This window comes from Chiroxiphia lanceolata, chromosome 2 (assembly GCF_009829145.1).
Source record: "Chiroxiphia lanceolata isolate bChiLan1 chromosome 2, bChiLan1.pri, whole genome shotgun sequence".
Taxonomy (NCBI): domain Eukaryota; kingdom Metazoa; phylum Chordata; class Aves; order Passeriformes; family Pipridae; genus Chiroxiphia; species Chiroxiphia lanceolata.
The window spans coordinates 65,282,626-65,294,246 of record NC_045638.1 but is presented as its reverse complement, the minus strand read 5'-3'; the positions used below and the strand labels follow the sequence as shown (position 1 = coordinate 65,294,246).

The 11,621-nt window shown below is 36.0% G+C and overlaps 1 long non-coding RNA gene across 1 annotated transcript; it reads left to right on the top strand.

The window, feature by feature from the left end:
- The first annotated feature begins 5,917 nt into the window (after nucleotides 1-5,917).
- LOC116782823 lies at nucleotides 5,918-9,451 on the top strand. The gene is made up of 3 exons (XR_004355366.1): nucleotides 5,918-6,136; nucleotides 7,777-7,842; nucleotides 9,349-9,451. It is a non-coding gene; the product is annotated as an uncharacterized LOC116782823 (long non-coding RNA).
- Nucleotides 9,452-11,621: the final 2,170 nt, after the last annotated feature.

The window sequence follows — 11,621 nt, the reverse complement described above, 5'->3', positions numbered from 1 at the left end:
AATCTGACCAGTGGATGTTTAGGATTGTATGGAGACAGCGTTGATGGAAGCGTTCTAGGAGACATAGGTGGTGGCAGTAAACGACCCATAATTCGGAACCATATAAAAGACTAGACAGCACGATGGCTCTGTAAACACTTGTGGTGGTTTGAGACCCCTAGAAATCCAATTCCCGAGTCCAAGCGCCCCTCCCACAACTCACCCCAGTGTGAGAGGAGTTTTCCAGACACAACACAAGACTCAATACAGGGGGAAGGGAATTATATTGCAATCACTACACAAATAAATATTATAATACATTATATACACAATCCTAACTATCTCTCCTATGATAAAGCAATATTTACATTGGATCAAATCTCTTCTTCCTCCAGTAAAAGTTCAGAAGGGAAGAAGGAACGATCTTTTCCACATTCAGGGTAGCAATCTCTCTCTTCTTCAATGCAGCAGTTGTAGCTGGATTGTTGTAGCTGGATCTCTCTCTCCATTACACACAAGGGAGTCTCCTCTCACCCCTCTCAGCCCTTCAACTCCAAGCGAAGGTTTCTCTCCCATGGACTGTGACTGCCGGAACAAAAGCTCGCCTCACTACGTCATATCATGGGGTGTAAGACCCCCATGAAGGCCCCTTCCTCGAGGGTTGAGTTCCCTTGAGTAAGAACGTTTAGGGCAGCTTTCAGTTCAGTCCTTGCCCTAAGTGTTCTATCAGAGCTCTTCTGCTCTGTCTCTGTCTGCCAGCCTGACAGCAACAGTGGGGAGGGCAAGGTCACTTCCTCCGCATTCCTTCTGGCCATCCTGGTCCAGCTTCCATGACATCTGAGCTTCTTAGCTCCTCTCTCTCTGGTGCTGTTGCATTCCAAGATTACCCTCAAGTAGGAGTCCACTCCCCTCCTCCTAGGAGGGGTCTCAAAGGGGTTTTGGGTTTTTTTGATTCAGTTCTTACTCCAAACCGTCTCTGTAGAGCTTAGTCCTCTCTCTCTCTCTCCATTAGACATCTCTGTGTCTTTGTGCTTGGCTGCATGCCATCTTTGCTGCTTCTTCTTATCTCCTTGGCTTTTTTCCACAATTCATTCACTGCTGCTCTGCTGCCGCTTTCAGTATCTCTGGCTGTCCACTCACAGCAAGGAAACTTCCCCCAGCCCTTAGCTGCAGTACTCAGTCCAGTTTAACACTGTTTCCAAGTTTCTGCAGCCACTCAGCTGGGGCTGGGGGGGCCTTGGCCCCCAATGGGGCTCCTGGCCCCTCTCTTTCTCTTCGTGGTCTCAGAACATGACCACTTCTCCTTCAACTACAACATCACCCTTTTTTTCTGGCCTGGTGTGATATGTTTAAATTTTGCAGGGGAGCTGATTGGATCAACCCCAAGGGACACCACTCCCTCGGAGGTTACCATTTTTTTAATTCTAGGGGAAAACCCCTTTTTTCCCCCACCACAACACCGATCATTGTGCTTTTCTTCAGGTGTTTATTTTCCCAGACTCTTTTTTTTTATGGAGTTTTCGAGATAAGCTGTTAGAGAGTGTCCAAAGGAGGGCAAGAAGGTGGTGGAGGGCCTTGACAGTCTAAAACATACACATGCAAAGCTGCAACATGGACACATTGTGCATTTACAAATAGAAAAACAATTGTCAGATTCATAGAATTTCAGCAAAAACTTGGCAGATTTTTTGCTTATTCCTGGTAGCATTGAATGTGTTCTACTACTTTTTCTTTTTCTGTGTGTATGAGGCACAAAGCCAATACATACACCCACATATGGAGAATGCTTGGTAAAACCAGATGTTAAGAGGTGAATTCTTCTAGTGCTGGCATCTGGGGCTGGGTTTGCTCCCTTGGCACATTCATATCTCTATCTCCTTGATTGGTTCTACTACTGGCTGCTGTGACATCTGTTCAGCTGTCTGCAGGCTTGGTAAAATGCTGCTGTGTTTCTTTATCTTTCTGGATGTCGGATTTCTTTGATAGTCTCAGGAGAATGTATAATTTAAATTTTATTCCACTGTGTTAGTTAATAGGGCAAATTATGGATTTGCTAAATGACCCCATACAGAGTGAAAGAACTCAATCCCCATGTCTCTATTTGTTCAATGTGAAGATGTAGAAACCTGTTCTTGCATTTATATTTTTGTACATAATTTACATGTGGGTTGGTTTTCTTTTTTTTAATAATGAGTAAAAATATTACATCTGCTTTAAAGAAAGTATTTCTTAGACTGTGTTTATAAAATTCTTCCCCTTAAAACAGCACCCCTCTGATCACCCATTCATTATTTAAACAATGAAACAATTTAAACAATTTCTCTATAAACAAAATGGAATTACACTTAATATTTTAGTATTTTCTGGCATACTTTAATAATTGAACAGTTTAAATAGCTAAAAAATAGAGGGGAAAAGATCCATGGTAGGAGAAGGATGTGATGATACATTCAATAATTTCAAATATTTTGCTGCTAAGCCTGGTTGTGATTAACACCATGTGATCCTTTCCTGCAATCATCAGCAGGCGAGATTTTTACAGTCTTGAAGTGCATGAGCAAATTAATATATGTTGCTGTATATGAAGTAATATTAAAGATTGTTTTTCAGTCAGAAATTAACTGGATCCTGATCTCTTTTGACTATTTCTTTCAAATGCCATATGTTTGTGTTGTTCTCAGGCTGAAATACCTTCCTTTTTTGAATGGGATTGCAGCATCTCTTGTTCTGCACCTCACTCCACATCAGAGCCCAAGACTAGTGTTATAGAGCTTCTTGCCTTTGGAATCTATGATCAGTTGAAGGATGTACTGACACATTAGAGCTTCTTCAAAGATCCTGAGATTAGCTCAGTTGCTTAGAACATGATGCTAATAACACTGAGGTCACAAGTCTGATTCCCATATGGGCCATGTACTTTAGAGTTGGACTTGATGATCCTTGTGGGTCCCTTCCAATTCAGTACATTCTGTGAAACAAACAAAAGCAATCTTAAGGGACAGTTCTCATTGAAAGATCACGGGAGCTCCCTCTGAATAAGGAAAGGAAATATGCCTTTTGGTGAAATATTGTTTAACTACACAAAAGAGCAAAGCAATCAGAAAGAGAAAGGTTAAAACAATTCTTAGTTGAGCTCAGTAAACCCTTTAAGAGTTAGGTAGGTTTAATTTATGTTGAGTGTTTGAACTCTTCTGAGAATAGTTAGTGTTTTCTTCTCATTGCTTTCTCAGTTACTGAAATTAAATACTTTGTTTCATTTTGTTTAATAAAGAAGCATCTTTTGTCTTTATATACTGCTTAAGTTTGTGGGTTTTTTTCCTTTTAATAAAAGGTATGTGTCCTTTTAAAATCAGTTTTGAATGTATTGTCTCTGTACTTTATTTTTTACATTATATTTTGCAACAGACAGAAGAATGGTTAATCTTAAAGGAGAATCATTTACCCAGTAAGACCGTCCCATGAACTTTCCTTTCAGATTTCTGCCTAAAGTGGTAGAGTAGAAATAATGGTTATGTTTAACCTAAAAGTTACCCAAAAGCCTGGGTAATGTCATGAAAAAAAAATAAACAACCCTGAATTATAGATATATACATTTTAAGAATGAGATAATCTTTGTGAACTGGACTGGAGAACAAGTATTCCATTTTAAAAAGAGAAAAATGAATATAAAAGTGGAAGCATAACTTTGGTGAGTATAGAAAATAAATACTCAGAGGTTCACATTGTAGGCCATCTGCTATGAACTCTTAGGCCTCTACATGCCAGTTGAATTTCCCATTCAACCTACAATGTGGCAACTAAGCTATTTATTCTTATTCTACTTACTCTATCATTACTTTACATTACATTAACTGCACACCATCCACCCTGCACACTTAATCAGGTATGGGCCCTCTAAACCCCTGCATCATTAACTACTTACCAAAAAGTCATTATTGTCTGATTGCTGTTCAGCAGACTTTGAGTTGTGGACATTTGCCTGAGACCACCAATTCATTTTACAAAGAGTTAGTGCTGCATGTGGTATTACTTTATTATTGAAAGAGTAAGCAAATAAAGTGGTACATCACCCATTGAATTATACAGTGACTTGAAAAGGTATCTCTGCAGCTAAGTTTTATATAAGGTGAGGCAATATGGTTTGTTTGCAGAAATTTCTATTTAAAAACTGGGATTTTCTGTGTCCAGACTATCAATTTTTTTACCACACACTACAAACACATGGGCATTACAGTAGAATGAAATTAGGTAATTACACAGGTGAAATGTATATGTTCTAGTCTAAGAAGTTTAACGGTGAAGAATGCTGACAAACTAAACAAGTCCTGGAATATTATTATGGAATTATTAGTGAAATAATAACTGCACTTTGGGGACTGGTTAAAAATAACAAACACTGAGAAGAAAACAGAAAACATATTCTGGTCTGCACTGAGCATCTTTCCGTCTCCAACTCTTAGTTGAAATATTTGAATGAGTTACTGTCTGAATAATTCACTCACAGATCCAGTTTCTGGTTGTAGTTTAGTTTTCTATAAGGAAAATAAATGTGTATAATGTGTAAGTGAACTTGCATGCACTAATGGGAATAAAAATATATTTGCTAGAGAGCTAAACAATTTTTTATGTGGGATAAAAAAAAAATTATTCATGCCAAAAATACAGACTGTGATCCTAAGGTAAGAATTATGAAGTTCATGTAAAGTGTATCTTTCAGTGAAGAAAGTCTCTTGGTGTTACATTTGAGTTAGACTGGAAAGCCTTTGAACATCGTGGCGAGCTCTAGTTCAGACTAGCATTTTGAGCCTTGGTAAGGGTATTAGTATTGAAAAGATCATTATTCATTAAAAACTGGGTAAAAATAAATACCATGAGTTATATATTTAAGAACAAAATTAAAATACTAATGCAATTAAAAAACTAAACTACAGTTTAGTCTCTATATTTTATTCTTATTTTTGCAGTCCATAGAAATGCAACATGAAACAGAAAAAAGAAATCAAATGTGAATGTACAAAAAGTTTTCAAAAATAGGGTCAAAATTCCCAAGAATTGGGAATTTAACAAATGACAATGTTACTTAAGTGTTATGTGGCCATTCATACAATAGATTCATCCAAAATAATGCTATCCCATTACATATTGATGTCATGCCAACACATAATCATAGTCTAATATGATGTGATGCTTAGAGTAAGGAATTAGTCGGCTTTTAAAAGGTAATACATTCCCAAGCCCCTTCTGTGCTTACTAATTTCATCTACCTTCATAACTGTCAATGTCAGATCTACTAGGAAAGCTGTGAAGGAATCACACTGGAGTAAGCTCATTGTTTAATTTATTTATTGCATGATTCTTCAATCTGTTACTAAAAGAGGAAATAAGATATCTCTAGACAGAACAGTGTGACAGGCTTATCTGCTTGGCAGTTAGATGTGTCTGAGAGGGTGCTGTAAACCGAAGTCACATACTTAACAAAAATATATTTTCTCATGTAAGAAATATTGTCAAAGGTTGGTTTTCTCACTGAGTATTTGGCAAACGTTCTTTAAAAAATATAGGATTCCAACACATTATCCCATATTCCCCACTGTTCTCTTACAGACAGGGACACTGGCATCCATAAGGCTCAGGATGAAAAGAGAACTGAAATATCATGATTTGTACTTTTGAGTGAATGTACCTTTTGCTCCTTCTGTTATACTTCTGTGCAGTACCAACCTATACTTTTCACTGCATCATTGCAGTTAATTGCAGCTTCAATTTCTGGTTCACATTATTTTGAAGCAGGTGCAAGACAGCACCTCTTGTATATCTGCAAATTGTGATAGAGATGTGAATTCTTTACTTATGTAACGATGAGTATCTCAGCATGTGAAGGAAGTGATAAAATTTGGTTTTTGCACTACTTGTATATATGTTTACTGAGTGTAGAGATTTCACAAAACAGAAAAGGAATAAAATACAAAGAACTACAAAGAAGACATTAAATGCAACATCAGGGAATGAAATTGTTTCTGCTTCAAAAGAAGTACCTATGATGAATGTGGCAATTACTGTGAACAGACAAGGCAACAAATGAAGGACTTGGAGAATGGTGCAAGTAGACACTCATGACAGATGTTATAAGAATGCCAAGGGACAGATTGCCAGACAAGTAAGTCAGAAAAGACACTGACAAATATACTGCAAGGGACAACTTTTCAAAGAAGGTCAGAAAAGAAGAAAAATGATCTTATATAATGTAAATCTATAACAAGTCTATGCTTAGCATCTAAACAATTACAAAGCAGTACACAAAATGATAGAGGAAAGCTATCATGTCAAAAAAAAGAAACCTACATTCTTAAGTGCTAGAGGAATCAATACTTTAGGCATGTTTAACAGGATGTGGGAAGAGGTACATATCTCAGAATGGGGTTCAACAGATCCGGGATGAAGCAGTCTAAAATGAGCAGCAAAGACATTTTGAAGGAATGGTTTGGCAAAAAGAACAGAATAGGAAGAGGTATTTATGCATTTCATCTAAATAAGAAAAGCGCGAGGATCTGTGTTAATATTTTTATTTTTAGTTTTACTTTCTTGGAGCAATTAATGCAAGTTATATCTCTTCATTTCTCTGTCTCCCTCTCCCCTTCTGCAAAAATGATTATAAATTTTTGCATCACACATATGCATGTACAGAAATACATACAGTCCCACATAAACAAAGAAATCTGTGCCAGTCACCTTGGTAAAATGGAGTCTTGTGTTCAGAACTTCAGTCTGATTTGGTTTAAATGAGGAATTTGAACCAAGTCATCATATCCCAAGGAGAAGTTCTAAGCAGGAGAACATTGGATCATATGGGGGAAAATTAAAGGAAAAGGTCTCCTTCCTAGGTATTTTATAGGACAAAAAAGTAATGATCAATGTGAGAACAAGAGGTTGTCATGCTATGTTGCACCATATCATCATAACCTGGACAGTTTCAGTTTGTCTTTTGGTCGATAAATATTAGAGAAAAAATAAAGTCAACATATGGGAAATTCTTATTCACATCCTCTAATTATGCACTTCTAAGGGATAATTTCAGTAGAGGTGAAAAGAAAAACACTTAATAAGCACCAAGTATTTTTTACATAAGTATGTGCAGTAACTGAATTCTATATAAATGTTCTCCATTTTTTGCTTCTTGTGTTGGTAAGCAAGTTGATCGGACTACTTGTCCATGCAAGTGACCAATGATTTGCCTTTTTTTTTTTTTAACTTCCTCTGGGTTATTCAATAGTGGCCAAAATAAGAAACACATTGAATATGTCATGGTTGCTCAGATTTGATTAGGTTGTAATGAAATGAACATACATCACTCCAGTCTAGTTGTTTGTCAACAACTAGAACAAAATATGAACAAATATGAACAAAACTAGACTTCAGTGAAAGATGATAGACTAAGAGAGATTTCTTCCCATCCTTATGCATTTTTTTGCACATGAATATGTAAATGTATTAATTTCTTACATGAGAACTCTGGCTAATGAAATCCCTTCACCACATGAAAATAATTTCATGAATATTTGTGATGTATTTGGACACTATAGAATTAAAGACTGAAATGTAGTGCATCGAGATTAAGATTGCAAAGAAATTTGTAATACTGACACTTATTAGCTTGTCATCACTTTACTTTGCAGTATTAATATTTTGCCATTTCTATACTGAAATGAACTGAACTGAAAGTTCAGTTCTTTTTTGTATGAATTATGTATTAATATCTTTGAATATCTACATTTGCATTCATGTTCTGTAATTCTATAGTATGAAAAGAATCCCAAGAAATCACTGAGAAGTAAACAGAATACAAAAAAGAAGAGAACAAGAGAGGTAAATCTAGAATCTCTTTCTCTTTTTTCTTCAGAGCTTATTTACAAAGTTCAGTTGCTTGAGCTGGTGAATTAAGAACAGCTCTACTACAAACTCAGACTTTCTTTTTCCTTCCTTCCTTCCTTCCTTCCTTCCTTCCTTCCTTCCTTCCTTCCTTCCTTCCTTCCTCTCCTCTCCTCTCCTCTCCTCTCCTCTCCAAATCGAACCGAACCTCTCCGAACCTCTCCGAACCGAACCTCTCCGAACCTCTCTGAACCTCTCCGAACCTCTCCTCTCCGAACCTCTCCAAACCTCTCCGAACCTCTCCAAACCTCTCCAAACCCCTCCGAACCTCTCTGAACCTCTCCTCTCCGAACCTCTCTTGTAAGGGACCCATAGGGTTCACCAAGTCCAGCTCCCTGCTCCTTGCAGTATTACCTAAAATTAAACTATGCTAAGAGCAGAGTCCTTGATATTTTTCTATCCAGTCAATCTCTCCAAGGATAATAATTTTTTTCTGCATGTTATTTTATGTTTGTAAATACATAATCTGTACTGAAATAAAACTGAGAAATCTGAATGAGTGGTTTATATTTCTACAATATTAGCTGGTTGGACCTATCAGTTCTGAATTAATAAGTAACATAGGAGCAGCATTGACTATCTGCTAGTTAACGTATTTATTAAGTATGATAAAATATTTTTGAAAATATGCTTAAAGGCAGAAAATTATTTTTAATCTACTGCATTCAGGTAAAGAATTTTCATTATGCAGTTACTAAAAGAACAGGATGAAAAGTGAAAATCATTAAAGATTTTTGGTTTTTCAAGGTGTGGAAAAAGCAAAAGTGTAGAAGTGATCTTGCAAGTATTAAAAACAAATATTTAGTTAGTAGATAAAATGTCAGTCTGAACAGAGAAGACAGGGAAAACACATTTCCCAGCTAAAACAAGCATAAAACAAACAATTAGAAAATGTCATCAAACATGGAAAGATTTTTAATTATACCCTTGATAAGTCAGTGAAATGAATGAGATTAAAATGAAACTATACCTGTTAGTGTAATATTTAGCAATTTTCAGTGAGAATCTCAAAGTAAATATCAAAGCAGGTCAAGGAATCAAGGAACAGTGTCTTCATTCCAGAAAAAGAAATATTAACATACCATCATTTCTTTGAGTACTATCAATCTTGTTTAACGCAGCTGTGCTTTTGCGGGTTTTTTTAACTGAAAGTTGCAGCTCAGAATTCTGGTTTTTATAATTTTTGATCTGGAATATTCCACAACAGCAGTCATTCAGAACCCAGATGATTCTTTAAATTAATTGCCTCATTTCTCCTCCTATATCTTGATCATAATATCTCTAAATATATGAAGACTTTCTACATTTCTAAAGGTTTGATATAATATTTCACTTTAGCCATTTTGACCATTGGTTGATATAAAAATCAAATAGTTGATTTGTTTCGTCAAGACCAACTAACAGTGACCATTCCTTTAAATATTATTCATAACATATTTTTAGAAATAAAAACTGGCAATATTCTAGTATATCCTTCCAGGACGACTTCTTCTGACACCATGATATCACAGGATTTTTAAAGATTGGAAGACCTTTTCTATTTAATGGTAAAGATCAGGTCTTTGAACTGATTAAGGTAATATTTCCTCTTAATCACTCTGTATTTCTTGTTTGGTTTTGTTTGGTTGGGCTGGGTTTTTTTCTGAACTTCGAAGTATAAGCTTTGAAAAGTTAAATACTGAAATGCTGGCTTGTGTATGCTGACAGTGCTAATCCTGTTAAATATAATCTTTTTAACTGGCCCTTGGAAATGTTACTGAAGTTTTGCTTCATTTAAAATCCTGAAATTGCCCTAAGGCATCCTTTCAATTTTTATTTCTTCTTCATCCTGCTGTGTCTCCTTACAGCCTGCAACTAGCAAACATGCTTATAGTTATATTCACAATGATCCAGAAAACTAATAGCCTGATAACCTCTATCTACATAATTATACCTACATAATATCTGTTATATTTTAGGGAGTCTAAACAGATCAGTGGTCTTCAAGAGGTGAATTTGTGAAGAAAGATTGAGAAATACTTATATAATGGAACTTTATAGATGGTGTTGTCAAACTGTAGCTGATCCAAAGTTTAATTAATATTTTACAAGAAGCATTCTTCTCCCTTAATAATTTTAATATTTGTTACAACAATGTACAGACATCTTCCCAGACGACTCTGACTGTAGAGTTAAAATGTTATTTCCAACGTGTTTGAGACTTGATTCAAGGAAAGTACCAGTTCAGATTGTGGTTTGCACATACTTTATTGAATAGTAAAGTAGTAATTCAGTTAAATTTTACTTAATCTTCTGGTCTGGTTCTATCTCACCCAGCTCTAGACACCAGTAGCTGCATAGTCTAAATCAACTGGCCACCTCCTTTTTATAGCCAGAAAAATCAATCAGATAATCTTAGTAACCCCAGAGGTGGGGTTATGTGGTGTAGGCCATCCCCTGCCAGTAGAAGTGCAGTTTGAAGCTAGTGACTCTGGTCACAGGAGACCAGAGGAAAATTAATAGATAGGGTAACAAAATAACAACAGATCTGCTGAGTAGAACAGTTGACTTGAGTACCAGATGTCCCCAGGACACATATTTCAGAGATTTTATGAGGAAAAAGCCTGAGCTGGGGCCAGTGGACTGAATGCCCATCAGTGGATGCAGCACCATAGCTATGTTTAGGGAGTGCAGCTTCCCATTTAGTTTTAGACAGCAGGACAGCAGGAATTTCTACTACTCTGAAACCACACGTTGAAATCAGTCAGGACTCAGTACATGGAGGTGATTGGGAGCCTTGCTTAAGAAGTGCATCCTGATCCAAACTAGAACACTAATGCGTTATTAGGCTCTTTGAAGTGATGATAGGTTCCTAATATATTTAGGTGATAACCATCTTGTTTTTCTAGTTTTGCTTTGCAGAGGTGAAAGAGAAATGAAGGCAAGACTTAATTATCTTGTAAAAAGTGGAAGCTCTGAAAACTCTAGAGTGCTACCAATATCCACTAACATCCAGTGGGCATTATATTAACACTGCAATTCAATTCCCCTGAGTGGACAATAGTAAAAAGCCTTCATCTTTCAGTTTTATTTCCAGATTTCTGAATCTAGATGTTAATTAAAAAGAACTGACATAATTTCACTTTACCATGGCATCATTTGATTTAGTTACAAAATGAGAAAGAGTCCAGTAGATATAAGAACATACACTTTTTATTCTTCAAAAATCCAAGACATTGGACTTTCATAAATGATGTATGAAATTTTTATAGACTGACAAGAGTAGAACAATAAAATTTTATAACATAAATTAGCTATAAACAATTTATTTTACTTTGGAAAATCTGTGCATTTATATGCAATCTTCTCTAAGTTAAATCCTTGGTTTTATGTATGCGGTAAAATACTACTTTATTAAAACCCGCAAGGATAAAAAGCAAAATCTTCTAAAGAATCAGGTTTTATTAGATAGCTCAGGAAAATAAAAAATATTCTTTTACAACTAAAACACAGGAGACAGTCCGAGAGTATTCCCTCTGCACTAGTGCTGGCATAACAAGGCCTCTGAGGATGGGGCTCTTTACAATCACTGTTTTATTAAATGTCAGAAAGTGTAATGTTGAAGGCACACATTGAAGGCTCATGTAATGTAGCTTACCTTACACGCATAACCTTCACAAAAACATCTTCCAAATCCACTTGTTAAAAGATTTATGGCATCATGCAAGTTTTACACC